General features: G+C 44.2%; 1 protein-coding gene across 6 annotated transcripts in view; it reads right to left on the reverse strand.

The window, feature by feature from the left end:
• Nucleotides 1-18761, reverse strand: part of ATXN1 (ataxin 1) — a 415285-nt gene that overhangs the window by 43873 nt on the left and 352651 nt on the right. The window lies entirely within an intron of this gene.

An 18761-nucleotide genomic window follows, 5' to 3' on the forward strand; every position in this document is an offset into this window, starting at 1 on the left:
TAAGTGTACTGAGACTAAATTCTGGCTGACATGAAGTAAACAAAAATATGTTATGATACCTCTTGCAAACATCTTTGAAAAGGTGGCTAGGCCTTTCTTTTCCTTCTTCCTGGAATGCAAATGTAATGGCTGGAGCTTAAGCAGCCATTTTGCACATAAGAGGCACACTAAGGCTGGCAAAACAGAAAGATAGGATTGGGTCCCCACTCATGGTGAGCTGCCATATCTGCCCTGGAATTCTACCTCCCAATCTCTTTTTTTTTTTGTGAGAGAAAAATAAATGTCTAATCTTCTTAGCCTCTGTGTGTGTGTGTATGGGGTGGCGGTGCTGTGGAACTGCACCTAATCCTATTACAAACAGACCTAAGTGGTCATAATAGACTTCATTTTATACATAAGGAAACGAATAATTAAAGATCAACATTGATAAATGTCTCAATCAGGGAAGCAGAGTCGGCAAATTAATTACACTTCTGTTTAATCTTCTACTTCTAAAGATAGATGATGGAGGTTCTATTATATATGCCCATCAGTATCTGTCAAATGAATATCATTTTATATTTCACATCTTTGAATTTCTGAACCTCCAAGGTTTTCCAATTGGCACATCTAATCCCAAATCACACATACTCAAGAAATGAGATATTAAACAATAAAAAATGTAACAAGGCATAGGAATGAATAGACTTGAGAAATTTTTCTTTCCTGTTATATTCACTAGCTGGCTCATGTCTTAATCTGCATCTTAGTACTTAAATTGATAAAAACTCTATTAATTTGCACTGATATTTTAGAGAGGGCTAAATGAAGATTTTCAAATTTGGGGGATGAGTCAGAATCTGGAATGTTAAAAAGTACATTTCAATATGTATGCAAGATAGTCAATATACCATAGCTTTAAAACACACTCCTAGATGGATTTACAGAATAACCCTCTGAAAGTAATGGATATGACTAAACTCTCTAAATTCAGATAGTGAGAAAAGATAAGCTAAATGCCTCTACCTGGGGCAGCCCCATGCCTCATCTTATAACCTTCACTTCCAGAAATCACTCTATGGTCATGACAAACAGAAAGAAGCTTTCCCCCTTTACATTACAGTAACTTCAGACTGTCTGCCCAGTCTTCTAAAACTCTTTAATATTCAAAATGAAAATGGCGACAGAGGGACAGGCAATATGCAGTTCCCCCTATTCTGTTCCATCTTCAGAAACATCTCTGCCCAGTCCCCAAGGACAAATAAACCAGTATCCAGCAGAGTTCTTCTGCCCCCTAGTTACTGCCTTATAATGTGCATCCTTGCAAATAAGAAGCATGAGCCATGGAGTAGCCGAGTCAGAATCTGGTACTGTGTGATCTGTTTTACTTCCTTGGTGAATGCCTGCAGGTGGGGTTAACCTGTAACACTAGAGTGCATCACTGTTTCGCTCCTGGCTTCTGAGCAATTACAGACATTTAAAGATGTACAAGAGCTCATAGTCTACAATCCCCACCCCCTGCCTTCCACAAGCATGTCTGATAATCTCCAGCATCTGCTTAAATGCTAGCTTACCTTTAAGATAAACTGCCTTTCTTTAGTTCATTCCACCAAGACCGACTCCTTCATGGAGACTATATGCCTTGGAAAATGAGTTTTCCCTGCCTCCATGCAGGATGACTACTGTGTATAATGGTCTCTGAAATGCTAACGGAAACCAAGAAATCACCTGTCATGAACTATGAGGCTATTTAGTTATGAAGAGCAATATTGATATTTACCTTCTGACTCGTCATGCTGGAGGGCAAAGCAGAAAAAAACTTGGGTTTCCCTAGTTTCTATGCCAAGATAAAGAAAACCTCTGCATCTCACGTCTTCTACCCTTTCAGATGGGGAAATAATGCCACTGGTGATAAGAGTGTCGTGATTGTCATTCAGAGCACTGCCACGTGCATTATTATCTGACTTGCTCCTCACAGGAATCCTGCGCGAGATGGGTATTACCAATACTATAATGTCCAGAAGAGAGCACGGATGCAGAAGGTTAAATGACACGCTCCAGGCAACCCAGATGGAAAACAGCAGGGCTTCTGCTTCCGCTGTCAAGTTCAGGAGGAGCTGTTCTTTCCACATTAACTATTCCCCCTTCCCCCCATCTCCCCGCCAGACATACTTTTTAAATGCAACTGTTTCTCATTTGGGTCCATTCTCTTCACTAATAACCATCAAAGCTCTGAAAGGTACAGCTCTATGAAAGAACAGAAGCTACTCAAACTGCTTTCCCATTGGTTTTATAAAGTTTCAAGAGCAAACATTAAAAACTGAGTAATGTCTAAAGAGAGCAAGCACACAAAGATAGTCTTAAGAAAAGTTGAGACAGCCATGAGAAAAGAAATCACAATTTTTTTCAGATACCTAGATTATCACCAAAACTAATATTTGTAATATAGGGCTAAAATATTTTTGCTTGTCTGATATAAAAACAAAATGGGCTCATATTTAGAAATACAGAAACTTTAAAAATATAAAAATTGTTCATAACCCCAATCTGATATATCCATTATTTACACTCCAATTATTTTTGGCCTGTATATGTATGTATATATGTAATAAATATACATACTCTGTATATTTAAAGCTCACATTTACCCATGTATATTTAACAAATTAGAATAAATCTGAATATATGGTTTAAAATTCTACCTTCACTTAACACTGTATTGTAATTCAAAAATTATAGGACGGAATCAACTATTTTTTAAAACTAGTTAAAGACAAAATAAAATTGGAAAAACCTTATAGTACAGATTGCAACTAATTGTCAAAAGCACTTGGTAAGTGATTTTGGCATATAATTTAATGGAGCTAAATCTTCCTCAATCAGCAAATACTGACTGAGTCCTAAGCAGCTGGAATCCTTGTGGGAGGCAGGCTTGGGGATGTGATGGGTAAGACAGAGTTCTTGATGTTGGGAGCTTACATTCTAGAGCCTCAGAAATCAGAGAATTACAGTAAATTTGAGTGACCTAGGCTCAATTTGCCTTCACATTCCCTAGAAAGAATGGTTTTGCAAAGCAAATTAATGATGTAAATCATGCTCTAAGATTAAACACCTAATTTACTTACAAGAAGGAACCATAATCACTTAAAAAATATCCAACTGCATACAAATATTTTATTAATTAAAAATGAGTACCACTCAAGCATCTGTTGGAGAAGGAAATGGCAACCCACTCCAGTAGTCTTGCCTGGAGAATCCCATGGACAGAGGAGCCTGGCGGGCTACAGTCCATGGGGTTGCAAGAGTCAGACACGACTGAGCGACAAAACCACCACCACAAGCATCTCTATATGCTAAATATGAGCTAATACAGGAACTAAAAATGATGTAGTTATACTCTCTTTATGTTTTTGACTTTTTCTAAGCACACGTGAACAAGTGGGGATTTACTGTACCAAGAAAACTTATGATTTTTGAAGATGTTAGTATTTCTAATTAACACTAATCCCAGTTTTAGCTGGTCAAGTAAAAGAAAACTTGATAGCAAAAGAAATGCAATATGCTGATCTATTCTTCAAAACACCAATATTTAAACTGAATTGACAGAAATGTTTTAATTTGGTTTAACCTCAGGTGTCTAAAAGATGTCCTAGAAATGTACACATTTCTTTGACTCCCTTTTCTACTGGACCAAGTGATTTTTCAAAATTTCTTTAATAAAATGACTGATTAAACCCCAGGCAGGCTAGAGTCAATAGCCAGTTATCTCTCCATTATGTTGTTGATACACATTTCCTTAAATCACATTTTCTTAACATCAACCAGTCAAGGCATTTTGCAAATCTGACCTACTTCTCTTTTATAAAACCGGAAGGGATATTAGAAAAACAGAAAGTTGAGCATCTCAGTGAGTGCCAAGACGACGACTATGCTTTGGAAGAAAGGTTGGCATGGAGCCTGAATCCGCCCACGTCCCTGGCCTCCTCAGATCCAGGGCCAGACCAGTGAGAATGAAGAGAACGGCAAGTAAAGCAGCAGAGGATATGGAGAGAAAGAAGAGAAGGAAAGAAGCTGAGAGAGAACAGGAGAGAAGCTCAGAAGAGGGACAGATGGGTGAGCCAGGAAGACACCACAAAGAGGGAAATCCCCTCAGCACAGAAATGCAGTAACTCCTCTCCATCCACCACACATTTAGCTCCAAGCCTGTCCATCTGGAGAGGGTAAACTCCGATTGGTGATGGAAATGGTTATTTCTGAGGCATTGGGGGCCCACGTATGCAACTCACTGACTCCTTCATCGTAGTCTTACTAACATCTAAGACCCTGAACATGTGGCTAGGGTGGAGTGGAGAAGGTAGAGATGAGGGCTTTCTATGGCAGGAAGGCAGCATGTGATATGATGCTGGACAAGAGGCCCAAGTGAAAGTCCTGATCTTACCACCTGAGCCGCCTCTGTTTAAGGCTCACTCAGTGGAGGACAGAGAAGCCTGGTGGGCTACAGTCCGTGGGGCCACAAAGAGTTGGACATGACTTAGCAACTGAACAACAACTAGCCTGGAAGTCTGCAACCATTGCTTGTAATTAATATCTCCACTCTGGCTTGGCAGTATTGTTCTACTTACAGATGATCCGGCCACCACTTAAAAAGAACCTAACATTTCTTATTTGTGCCTTAGTTTTTCCATTTATACAACTGTTAATTTCTTTTCTATCTGCCTCTTGGGCATATTGATGTGTACCAGCGAAAGGCAATTATTAGCTAGAGAAAGGTTAATGACAAATAGACCTTTTGATGGGGTCCACCCTTATTTCTGGTAGAGCAATCCAGCTCATTCTGGGAGGCAGTCTGGAAGGCACTTGTTTATCAGGTTAATGACATCACACCCAGGTTAGACCTGTTTATCCCCTCCAGGTCCCTATGAACTTTGTAGCACTTTCCCTCCTTCGGATAACAACCTAAGTACACATCAACATGCGCTTTCAGTGTTTTTCTACAAATACACACAACCCTCACGTGCATCACGATGACATAAACCATGTGATAACACTGTGGTGACATTCAAACGATACAGCGATCACTCAATAAACAAATTCCTAAGCAGCTGCTCAGCACCTAGAAAGGCACCAGAACCTGTTAGGATGGGAGCAGGAAAAAAAAGAAGACAGTGTCCCTACTAAAAAAGAATTTATGACCCAGTTGGGAAAAAATAATGCTCACCCATAACAAAATTAGAGGACAAAATTATATTCGGTTAAGTGCAAAATTGCAGAGTACAGTCAATTAGCAAGCTAGAAGGTTTATTAGAAGAAACAGTAGCTTCACAACTTTTCTTCCTATAAAGCCATAGTGCAAGTCGGCTTAAACATCAAATCTGGTTTCCCACAACTGATTAACCTGAAAATGGTTTAGCACAACACTAATCCTTTAATTTAACAATCTATAAATGCCTTCTCTAATAAGTTCCACAGAGCCCTTCCTTGGATTCATAGCGACGAGGCAACTCTAACAGGTTCTCCAATGCTTGTTTTAATGAGCACCTCTGGACCTTAATGAAATATCACAGGTCCAACTGAGCATCAATTAAAGAGAAATCATCTCAAAAGGTATAAACGGTGACGCATCAACAGTGGCACGTTCCTCCAGGTTAGCAGTGTTGAAAGGATGCTGTGAGGTCAGAGGGTAAACATGCCCCAGAGATCAGCCACTTCCACCTCTGCCTGACGTGGACATAAGCTAGGCCATGGGATAAAAGGAGGAAACCCCAGCACACAAATATTATGGGAATACTATGGAAGCAGAAACTCTGAAAGAAGAGAAATACATCTGTTCAACACAGAATACCTTTGATGCAACCTGCGTGTTTTCTTCTATTTTTCCAAGGCAAAGAGGAGAGAGTGGCATTAGCGGGAGTCCCTGACAAATGTCGAATTTTTGCAGAAATGCAAAAAGCCTGTGTGGCAGCAGTGAGCCCTGCTTAATTCTGCTTCTGGAGAACACTTCTTAGATGGGTAGAGAGAAGGCGCCCACTCCCCCTACCAACCTGGTGACTTGGCAGAAGTGCCGCGGAGGACAGAGGATGAGAAAGGCTCAATCAGGTCAGGACAGTTCCCAGCTCCCTGCAAACAGAGACCAGATGTGCCCAGACCCCAAACCCACATCAAAAGAACTCAAAGGAGAAAGGCATACTAAGGAAAGCTCTGGGATTAGCAGGAAGGCATGAGGATTTGGAAGTGATACATTTTCACCCAGGCTCAACTTCTCTGATTCCCAGGACTAAGCCATCTTCAACAGATTACTCTCCCCACTGACCCCAAGCACAAATAGTTAAACTTGAAGATCTACAGCCCTGTTGCTTAGGGTCCAAAGCAAATATCTGCAGGAAAAGTGTCTCTGAGGACACAGCTATCAACGATTCTGCAATTCCTTTATCTACTACAGATGCTAACCCCCAGCCCACCAAATGTCCCTCTGCCTCTGGTTATGAAAACAAGAGAATTTAAAAATTCTTTTTTCATCCTCATTCTCTCATCCTGAAGATCACGGCAGTTTCTGGGGGAACCTGGATGGAACCCTTTATTTAGTTTTGGATCCTGAGAAAAGGCTTGGCAGTACAAACTCCTTGTGATTTGTAAATAAATGCTGTGAAAATTCCCCTGATAATGTTTGTAGCTTGGTTTCTTTTCCTGTTTCTTGCCCTCCTATGATGGTTAAAAACTTAAGGGCTCCCTCTAACTCCAATTTAGCCATCTGTGCCCTGTTCAGATATGGGTCGGGCACCACCTGTGTTAGGTCAACACTGATTCGAGAATCCAAACAGTTCAAGCTACTTGCTTTGGAAAATATACTCCCTTGTGAATATATTCCGTCGCCTCTATGTTTCCTTCTGCTATAAGGGAAAAAAAAAAAAGAGAACAGGAAAGGAGAGGAAAAAAAAAAAGCCTGACGAAAATGGACTCTCTGTCCAATTAGCTACAGAGTTTCCAGCAGGGTTTTGCTTCAGACACTGTGCGAGTTAAATATCTGCACAAACCCTGGGCACGGGTGTTCCTAACCCCCACAGCACGGCTGCCTGCGGGATGGTACATGGAACACTAATAGCACACTTATTATTAGATTTTCTGCATGGTTACATAAGCCTACAAAAGGGGAAAATGTAAATGATTCAGGAAGATATTCTTCATGTGGTTCTCATGAAATCTTTAATATCTTAAGACTTAGGAAGAACTCTCCTGGCAAGATACAATCAATTTTCATGCTTCATGGGGGTGGGGGTGGAAGTCCTTTCAGTAATGTTAAGGAAATGGCTATAGGCAAAAAAAAAAAAGGAAAAAAAAATTACACCCTGGACTGAACAAAACCCCAAGGCACTTTGGATTAAATCCTTTCTTTCGTGCCCACAGCATAGGGGAAATGAAAAGGAATATTCACTTGGGGTCTGCGGGGATTGTCTTTGGACTAGTCTGTCTACCCACAGGATTTCACTTCATCTGGCAGAACTCATTATCGATCGGCCAATTTTTTTCATGAATCTGAATAGAATATATGTTAAACTGACGACAGTGCCCCCTTCCAAAAAAACCACACACACACACTCACATACACTGCAATGACAGGAAGGGGGCAGCCAACATGGGGCCTGAGGAGGTGAGGCAGGACTTGGAAGGGAGACCCCCACACACTGAGCCTCTTCAAAGGTAGACAAGTAAGCCACACCAGTGTGTTACTTTCATTTTCATTTAAAAAACAACAGCTCTTCAGACAGTTTCCCTTCATTTCTTAAAAACTAAGGATACAAAAATACATTTCTTAAGAATGCCACTTACATTATATTTTCTACCACTTGAATAATAGATGGCAAACTCTAAATTCCCTCCTTTTTAAAAACCAGATGTTGACACCAAATTCCACTCTTTGGTCTCAAGATAACCCGTCTTTGGAACTGTTCAATTCAAAAGCACTGTCATTCTGTACTTACACTCACTCAAAGAAGTCACTGTGCAAAAAGGATAGTTTTTCCTGCAAGGTGGAAAAGATACACAGAAATACCTGACATCTAGGCTAGGGACCTGGCCAGCTAGTTTCAAAATGGTTTCATTCATTCATTCACTCACCCAAGTGCTTTTATCAATTTATTTCCAGTATCCTCAAGAATTATACCATAAAACCCCCACATATTTAAATAAAATAAAAATGGACCATATTTATAAATGCAAACAAAAAAAGCAACGTGATCACTATTTCTGCCAAAAGCCCCAAAATATGTCAACTGCTTCCTTGGTGGCTCAGACAGTCAAGAATCTGGCTGCAATGCAGGAGATCCAGGTTTGATTCCTTGGTCAGGAAGATCCCCTGGAGAAGGGAACGGCTACCCACTCCAGCATTCCTGTCTGGAGAATTCCATGGACAGAGAAGCCTGGTGGGCTACACAGTCCATGGGGGTTGCAAAGCCATTCCGCTCCCCCTGTGCATCCAAAATGGCCTTAGTTTAGGAAGGTCAGGTCAAAGTCCTCTCCCCCTGCATTACTTGAAGCTCAGACCATTTACTGCCCATCCCTCTCTGCTGTCTGGTGCTAACCCAGATGACGCCTTGTGTCGCAACAACAATATACCTTATAGTTACACATCGTTTCATCACTCACAAAGCTCACAGATATCATTTCCTTTAATACCGACCTAGTAATCCTTTAAGAGTGGCATCAGGCCCATTTTCCAGACCAGTAAACTGAGGGTCAGATAGGTTACATTGCATGGCCTTAGAAAACATAATAACTTGTGGAGCCAAGACTGAGCTCTGAATCTCTGAAGCCTACATGCAGTGCTCTTTCCATTATTCTACTGGGCCTGCCTAGCAACCTATGAAAGTATTAGGGTGCTATTTGCTTGCAATAAGTCTATGTTTTATCTTTCACAGTGTAAGCAGTTTGGAAGAATGCCCTCCCGCCAATTATGCTTCTTTGAGACCTCCACAACACAATGTGATGCAAACACACAGCAGGGGTTCATTCATTCATTTGGTCAGTTTATCAATGGCTGCCTAAGGAACACCTAGTTTGTGCTAGCCACGCACTATTCTAGGAATTAGGAAAACAAAGACTCCCTCCCCTGCCCGTGCCCCTCCCCGCCCCAGAAATGCAGCTGAGACTCTGAGTCTGACTGGGAGACAGGTGTGTGTAGAGGTCACTATAGTGCAGGCTGATAAAAGGCTCCACAGAGGCCTCCACAAGATGCTGGGAGGACACGAGGCAGCAGCAACTGACTGCTCCCAAGTATACGGTCATTTCTGAAGACCCCCTCAAGATGGGGCTTGAAAGGATATACGTAAAAACTGGCTTAGGAAGTAAGGAAAGAGGGAGGAAGGGAAAACAAGCGAGAGCTGCAGGATTTCTGCCAAGTCGGGCTGTGGATGTCTCTGACTGCACTCAGGGTGCACTCCAGGCTTCCATCACTGACTCATGAGCACCTGGCACGCCTGGATTGTGTGCACAGGGTGATGCGACCCTGGGAACAGGGCATCAGGCTGCCCCCTCCTTAGAAGAGGGGCCGAGGAGGGGACAAATGCAGGGACCTTTACCATCCAAGCCCAGGGGACAGAGACCCCGGCTGTCATCTGTCCACAAACTTCCGATGGGTGTCTCCTGCATGCCAGGTGGACTAACAGTATGGGAAATTACGCTTAATGGTCCTTAAATAGTAGGAGGCAGCAGACACTGCGCCCTCCTTCTAGGCTTATTCAGAGGCTTGATCACGGTCTGATAGCCCAGCAGGTCCTGGTGTCTGGATCTGTGTTCTGACGCTTGTAGGGAGAGAGTAAGGAACTGGCATCCACGTGATGTTTTTTTTTTAAGGCTTCTCTACCTGAAAACGCCAGACACATTTCAGATGTCAAATCTAATGCGATGCTCAGGGTGGGTGACTGATCCATGTGAGGGCTCTTAAGTGGGAGTAGAAGCCTGTCTGGCTGATTGTCTTTCCCGCACACGCGCACTCCGATGTTCATAGACTTGTAGGCCATAAATAGCTCTTAGGGGAGTGTGAGAACACATCACAGGCTCGAGAGGGCCTCGGCACCTGAAATCAATGAATGCCTGACACTCGTTTCCCTAAAAGCGGACTCTGTTGAATGAAGGGCCGCTAGACTCAGCCTGAGCCCTCTAAACCATCACTTGGGAGCATCATTAGGGGCTGAATTCTGACCCCTTAAATGCATATGTTGAAGTCCTGATCCCCAGCATCTCAGAAGGGGACTGTATCGAGAATCAAGGCTGTCACAGATGTGATTGGCTACAACGGGGCCGGACCCGAGTAGGGTGGGCCCCCGACGCAGAGCAGCTGGTGTGCTTATAGACAGGGAGTCCAGAGTTAGGCTCTCACAAGTCAAGGGATCACAAAGGCCTGAGACGGATTCTTCCCCGGCACCTGCAGAGGGAGCATGGCCCTGCCACCACTTTGATTTTGGATTTCTAGTCTCCAGAGCTGTGAGAGAAAACATTTCTGTTGTTGAAGCCACTCAGTTTGTGGGGCTTTGTGAGAGCATCCCTGGCAAACTAATATAGGGGCGTGAAGCTGTGTGTGTATGAAGGAAGGACTTGAATCATGGAGCAACCGAAATTCAGTTTTCATGTGATAATATTTAATGTCATTGAAGTCCTTTCAGCTTATATTGTGCCCACGCACCCAAACCACAGAATTCCTACCGAACGCTAAAGACAGGTGCATTATATAATACAGTAACCTGAGCTGTTGCCCTTCCAGAATGGACAACTCTATCGGCCAGGTTTATCCACCCTGGATATCACAATGTACTGCACAATGTCTCTAGGTAGGGACCAAACCTCCTGCAGAAGTTCCCGGCGGTCAGACCGATGTGGGGTATCATTATTAATGTATTCAGTCTAAGAGCTGCTGACATTTCTATGTTGATTACACTTCTACACTTACAGCTTTACAACACTGAGTCATACTGAATGGAAGCTTATTCAAAATAGAGCAAACAGCCTGAATTGAGGCTCCACTATCGGTAATTGACTATTATTAGTAATTTTACCCAACGAGGAACTAAGCATTCGCTCAGAAGTTCGTGCTTTTTCTGGAAACAGGATTGACTAAGAAAGCGAATAATGCAAAGAGGCTAGGGATAGGGTAGGCTAAGAAGATAGGAATGTTTAGACTATTATTTACCTATGTATTTTTTAAAATGCAAAACTCTTTTAAAGCTGTCTTCCCACTTCCCCTTCATCCATGGCCGTGAAAGTGCTGACTTTCAACGTCTGTGACTTAGCCCAGGTAAAGATGCAGGCTGGCCTTCCACAGCCTGTGTTACAAGCAGTTTTTCTTTAGTTGCTCAGTCCTGTCCGACTCTTAGCGAACCCATGGACTGTAGCCCACCAGGTTCCTCTGTCTGTGGGATTCTCCAGGCAAGAATACTGGACTGGATTGCCACTCCCTTCTCTACGGGATCCTCCTGACCCAGGAACTGAACTTGGGTCTCTTGCATTTTTTAACAGGCAGATTCTTTACTGTTGGAGTGTCACATGTAAAGGAAACATAAATCTGACACCAGGAAGCGCTGGTTTCAGGCTGTTTGGTAGGTCTGGGCCCTGTCTTCCAAGGAGGCATGGAGAAAACAGGAACGGATGGAAGGGTGGGGAGTAGGGTGGAACCACTCTAGGGCGCCACGTACAGAAAGACTGCCTGAAAACCCTTTTTACACCTCTCTTCCCCAAGTTTCAGCTCACGTGGTAGCTGCTCCTCATCTGGCTTCTCACCTCCCCCGACTGTCTCTCAGTGGCCCCCACACTAGCTGTTCTCATACCCCTCCCTCAATGGTCACGGGATTTCTCTCGAGGAGCAGTCTGGCCTACTCTCAGTTAAACCATTCAAAACTTTCTCATCTCACAGCAAAGAGCACAGTAGACAAGCAGGGAACTAGTCCCCAGAAGGTGTGGGATGGAGAGGACTGTGAATGTTTATGATTTGTCCTTTTTCTTCTTTTACACGTGGCGCACCCCATATTAATGCAAGCAGAACTGGGAGGGCGTCTGCTTGGGAAGACTGTGTCATACCAAACTTATTCCACTCGAGCTCTTTACGCTACTAAATGCACTTTTAAATTATACGTCCTTTTCTTTCTCTAAACTATAAAACTTAGTCTTTCACTTAATGAGAGAGGCAGTAGAGCTCACGCACAGTAAATGCTCAACATATTTCATCCATTATTGATGATAATACTGGATTTACACCCCAATAATTCACCACTTATTAAAACATAATTCTTGAAATATAAGTTGCCCCCACACACTTTCTTATTTATGGTCATTAGATCATTCCACTAACAGCTTTGCCTGAACAATATATTCTTTTAACATTGAAGCGCCAGGCATTCAGCTAGTAACCTGGAGGCAGAGATGGTTAAGATCCCATCATTCCTGCCCCACAGGGATGATGGGCTTGATACTCAAGGAAATTAGTTTGACTTGGGTCGACTGTCTTTTCGCCCATGAGGTAAAGGCCAGTGTGCTAGTATACAAAAAAAAAAAAGAGTAAGCTGCCTTTGAAAAGTTGAATGCAATAACAACTACAGGATGCTTCAGTTTACTATCATGAACTTGAGTCTATAAAGGAATTCTTCATTTAAAGGGAAAACCTGAATAAATTTAAATAAAAAAAAAATAAAAGGCAGAGGAACCAGAGATCAAATTGCCAATATCTGCTGGATCACTGAAAAAGCAAGAGAGATCCAGAAAAACATTTATTTCTGCTTTATTGACTACGCCAAAGCCCTTGACTGTGTGGATCACAATAAACTGTGGAAAATTCTGAAACAGATGGGAATACTAGACCACCTGACCTGCCTCTTGAGAAACCTATATGCAGGTCAGGAAGCAACAGTTAGAACTGGACATGGAACAACAGACTGGTTCCAAATAGGAAAAGGAGTACGTCAAGGCTGTATATTCTCACCCTGCTTATTTAACTTATATGCAGAGTACATCATGAGAAACGCTGGGCTGGAAGAAGCACAAGCTGGAATCAAGATTGCTGGGAGAAATCTCAATAACCTCAGATATGCAGATGACATCACTCTTATGGCAGAAAGTGAAGAAGAACTAAAACGCCTCTTGATGAAAGTGAAAGAGGAGAGTGAAAAAGTTGGCTGAAAGCTCAACATTCAGAAAACTAAGATCATGGCGTTTGGTCCCATCACTTCATGGCAAATAGATGGGGAAACAGTGGAAACAGTGGCTGACTTTATTTTTCTGGGCTCCAAAATCACTGCAGATGGTGATGCAGCCATGAAATTAAAAGACGCTTACTCCTTGGAGGGAAAGTTATGACCAACCTAGACAGCATATTCAAAAGCAGAGACATTACTTTGCCAACAAAGGTCCGTCTAGTCAAGGCTATGGTTTTTCCAGTGGTCATAACTGCTTTGGAGAAGACTCCTGAGAATCCCTTGGACTGCAAGGAGATCCAACCAGTCCATCCTAAAGGAGATCAGTCCTGGGTGTTCATTGGAAGGAATGATGTTGAAGCTGAAACTCCAATACTTTGGCCACCTGATGCCAAGAGCTGACTCATTTGAAAAGACCCTGATGCTCGGAAGGACTGAGGGCAGGAGAAGAAGGGGACAACAGAGGATGAGATGTTTGGATGGTATTACCGACTCGATGGACATGGGTTTGGGTAGACTCTGGGAGTTGGTGATGGACAGAGAGGCCTGGCGTGCTATGGGTCATGGGGTTGCAAAGAGTCAGACACGACTGAGTGACTGAATTGAACTGAAAAGCATAAAAGGAAAACCTGGGGCAACTCTGCCAATCTATGAGCAGAAAATTAGCCATCTCCACTTCATACCAGTGGTCAAGTGGTCATGCCAAGGTTATACATGGACTGGATTCTCTCTGTACTATGTCTTAAATTCTATTTTATCCTTCCAGGTAATTCAAGAAACTCATGGACCCTACGGCAATTTATGTAACACTTTTACTGTTTACGTAACAATATTTTTATTATTTATATAGCAATACAAACGATACCACTGTTTGAATGGCAAGATGATTCCATCTCTTTCACTATCCAAAAGTTGTATCTAGGTTGCTTCAGATATACCTGCCTTTTCTGATTTTCTCCATGTATCCAAGACAAGTGAAGCTTTCAAAAATACTCTCATTGACTGTTTGGGACATGGACCCCATATAAAGAGAATTGTGATTTTAAAAAAAACCAACTGAATATGAGTGAATCCCCAGAAGGTTCTCTAAATATAGTGTACGACCTTCCTTGGGATGAACTGACTATGAGATAGGAGAACAAATGGTCCAGGTGCCTAGGAACACAAATGTGTGACATCTCTTCATAGTCAACGCCACTTGCATTCAGACCCAAGACCTCATCCACTCCCTGCAGGAGTGAGTGCTCACGGACTGCCTCCTCTGTTCCAGACACATGAAACAGAAGATCTAAAAAACATCTTTCTTACTCTCAAGTCCACAGCACCTACTATGCAAACACTCTCAAGAGGACAGACAGTAGAAATCCACGTGAACAGGAAGCACACACAGCCTGGCTCAGTAAGACCACGAGGGGGCAGTGAGGCTGGACTCCTTGGAGGAGACAGCAACCTTGAGTTTGAAGAACACACAGGAATTATCTATCTTATATGAAAGCATGGAGAACAGCTCTAGACAGAGGAAGGAGCGTGTGCAAAGGCACACAGTGTCACATGAGGGATCATGGCACGCGGTGGGTGGGGAGGTACAAGAACATAGTGTCAGGACGGGAGGAAGGAAGAGAGCAGGGCCCCTCCCTACACAAGGTGTCTCCTGGAGGCCACGAAAAATCTTCGAGAGGCTAAAAAGGGTCATTTTCATATTAAAAAGGCCCCAGATGAACACTGTGTATATGTGCTTAGTTGCGTCCAACTCTTTGCGACCCCCACGGACTGTAGCCCGCCAGGCTCCTCAGTCCATGGAGATTCTCCAGGCAAGAATACTGGAGTAGGTTGCCATGCCCTCCTCCCGGGGATCCTCCCGACCTAAGGACTGAACCCAGGTCTCCCGCATTGCAGGCGGATTCTTCACTGTCTGAGCCACCAAGGAAGCCCATGAACACTGGAGTGGGTAGCCCATCCCTTCTCCAGGGGATCTTCCCAACCCAGGAATCGAACCGGGGTCTCCTGCATTACAGGCGGATTCTTTACCAGCTGAGCCACCAGGAAAGCCCAAGAATACTGGAGTGGGTAGCCTATCCTTCTCCAGGGGATCTTCCGGACCCAGGAATTGAACCAGAAATGGCAATCCACTCCAGTACTATTGCCTGGAAAATCCCATGGACAGAGGAGCCTGGTAGGCTACAGTCCATGGGGTCGCAAGAGTTGGACACTACTGAGCGACTTCACTTCACTTCACTTCTCCTGCATTGCAGGTGGATTCTTTACCAGCTGAGCTACCAGGGAAGCCCATACCTATACTGCTGCTGCCAAGTCGCGTCAGTCGTGTCCGACTCTGGGCGACCCCAGAGACGGCAGCCCACCAGGCTTCCCTGTCCCTGGGATACTGCTACGTATAAAATAGATAGCTAAGGAGAACCTATTGGTCAGCAGAGGGAACGCTACTTGAGGCTCTGTGGTAACAAAGAGGGGATATATACAAGTGTACAGCTGGTTCACTTTGCTGTATGGCAGAAACGAACACAACATTGTAAAGTGACTATACTACAATAAACATTAAAAAAACAAACAAAAAGTCAAAACAAACAAAGAAAAAAGGGTCACTCTGGTCACAGTGCAGAGGATGGTGGGAAGAGACCACGTTCCACAGGCGGGGGAACGGTTGGGAGGATCTTGCTCCAGTGTTGCTGGAATATCATGAGATCCAGCCTGGTGCCGGGCAGTGAGGGTGGTGAAGAGCGGCCGGGGGAGAGAGGCTGTGCAGGCGGAGTGCACACCACCGTCACCGGATAGCCGGGCGTGCACACACACACGAGCAGGAGAGGGGTTTTGGCTTGGCTACTGCCACTCGCACAAGGGATACAGGAGAAATGACGCAATAGCTGCTTTCTAACCCCAGAGCTCTAATTTCCCATTTTGACTCTAGGATAAAGTTGAAAGATGTTAACTTTGCATCAAAGGCTCGCTCCAGTCCTTTACACACGGTGAGTGCTGAAGACACATCAGTTGAGCGCTCACTGGACGCCTGGACACACAAGCATCATTTTCTCCACCTGACAACATGTCTGCCTTTCCTGAATTACTCTGCCTTCGTGAAAGAAGAGGGTCAGCAACTTATTCAAAGAATAAATGCAAATATTCCTCTGACAACCCGCTCATTTCCAACACATTTTCCCTCCCAATGCAGGATTCCAGTCCATTCATCTGATTATCACCAACAACCCCTCCGATCTTTTTCTTGGGTAGGGTCTCTGTCCTCTCCTTCACCCTGAAGGCTATTCATCTTCCACAAGATAAAGGGTTTCCTTTATCCAGGTGGAAACAAATGCTGTGTCTCAAAGAAAAAGCCATCAACCCCAGACACAATGACACATCCCAGGCTCTTACAACAGTCTGCATTACTGGATTTTTTTTTTTTTTCCTGGCAAAGAAGCCACAATTCAGGAGTCTATGCAAAAATTATTAAGTGAAGGCTGCTCCTCAAAGGCCCCATCCATCACTCCTGCCCCCCCATCCTGCCCCTCCTGGGATGACAACACGTCAGCTCAGTCACTCGTGTGGATGTCTGCAGCAAGGTTTCTGCCTTGCATCTGCAGCTGCTCTGTGGACTGCTGGGGAGGGGTGAGAGCTCGCTTGCCACAAAAAATGTGAGTTCGGGACTGGAGGTGGCTGAGAACATTTTAACATATTGGCAGAGACATCAGAGAGTTAGAATAGTTATGCTGAGAACGTTAACGTTCCCTTTCAGATCCTACTGAGCCCCCAGCTTAAAACTTTTCCATAAAAGAAGGAGACATGGATGATAAAGCAACACATGGGCAGGGATGCTGTGATCTTCTAGAAAGTCCAGAGAGCAAATGGGAGAACGCCCTGACCTGCTGCCTCAGGCCACCTGGATATCAGCTCCCTGGTGGGAGACAAAATAAAAGAAATATAAAGAAACATCCATCATGACTAAAAGAGGTACGCATAGAGCAATTAGCATAACCCATTAGGCTGACAGACTGAATGCCTCCAAACAGGAACGGAACACCCTCCCCGCATATCACTTCCACTTTCCTATTATTTAAGGACAAGGGTCACATCTTAGTCATTTTAAGTATGGCGTCTTTAACAGCACCTGACATATAATAGATGCATAGTAAAGTGCATTTGGAACAAGGGATCAAGCAAATCCCTGAGTTACAGATTGATTAGGAAGATCAGTGGTCAAGGACTAGCACTTAAATGAACCAAGAATCCTGCCTGAAGTGTGTGTACAGATGAAGCAGAAGGAAAGTCATCTCCCCCACCCCTCCACTGCACTAAACTGCCTCTGTTCTCTGCAGGGTCATCAGAAAGCTTAGCCCCAGCCCCTCCGGAGGTACAGAACAAAAAAGACAAGTCAGAGAGACCAGAAGGTCCTCCCTTGTAAGCTCAGAACGGAAGACCTCTGCACTGGCCGCTGGGTGGGGGTGGTATCCATGTTGCTTTGGTTCAGAGTCAAACTCAGACTGTGCTTTGCCAGCCATTCTCAACCAAGGAGGGACATCTGAAGAGGAACAGGGGCATTCCGGATTGCTACAGTAACTTGGGGACAGGGCTAGAATGTCAAGCCTAGACCGGGGGTACTAATGGCGTTATAATGAGCGAGAGGGTGTCCATCGCTGAGGACTGCCTGCCTGCCTCCCTTAGGAAACGCTGACAGTTCAAACATTCTCTAGAATAGATGGCACTGTCCTAGGGTCCTTGTGTATTTAATTCTCTCTGCATGGAATATCGAATCAGGTTATCCAACATCCTCTGTCCAAGTCTTCTATCTGAGGATATCTAGGAAGCCTGGTGTGCTGCAGTCCATGAGGTCACAGAGTCGGACACGACTGAGCAACTGAACTGTATAATAGTAATGTTGATAGCCAACGCTTATTGAGCATCACTGCATGCTGGTGGTGGCTGTCTCACACACAATTGAATCTTCACAACAAATTTGGTGGACACTGCTTTTGAATTCCCAGATGAGTCAACTCATTCTGAGAGAAAAATGCAACTTACTAGTAAGTGGAGAAGTTGAAGATGTGAACCCAGGTTCCTCAGGTCCCCAAGTACACATACTTAACCATCCAACTACCATCCTGGATCTCAGTTCAGGCAAGAACCCAAAGCCTGGTACACACAGTTCAGTTCAGTTGCTCAGTCATGTTCAACTCTTTGCGACCCCATGAACTGCAGCACACCAGGCCTCCCTGTCCATCGTCAACTGGAGTTTATCCAAGCTCATGTCCATTGAGTCGGTGTTGCCATCCAGCCATCTCATCCTCTGTCGCCCCCTTCTCCTCCTGCCTTCAATCTTCCGCAGCATCAGAGTACACACAAGGGAGTGTGAAGACGCCCAGGAGCTGGGGCTGAGCCGGAACCACTGAAGAAGTCTCCTAAGCAAAGAACCTGCAGACAAGGTGAAAGGGACCGTCGGTCCCCGGACAGTGCTGACCTCTGGAGTCCTGGGAGAATCCGGTCAGCAGCACTGGTGCTCTACTCATCACGCGTATTTGACTCACTTCTTGCTGAGGTCTCCACTACCAAAACACAGAACTTGCCTGAAAGCAATTCTTCTCATAAAATAACACATGAAATTCC

The sequence above is a fragment of the Budorcas taxicolor genome, chromosome 11, assembly GCF_023091745.1.
Source record: "Budorcas taxicolor isolate Tak-1 chromosome 11, Takin1.1, whole genome shotgun sequence".
Classification (NCBI taxonomy): Eukaryota; Metazoa; Chordata; class Mammalia; order Artiodactyla; family Bovidae; genus Budorcas; species Budorcas taxicolor.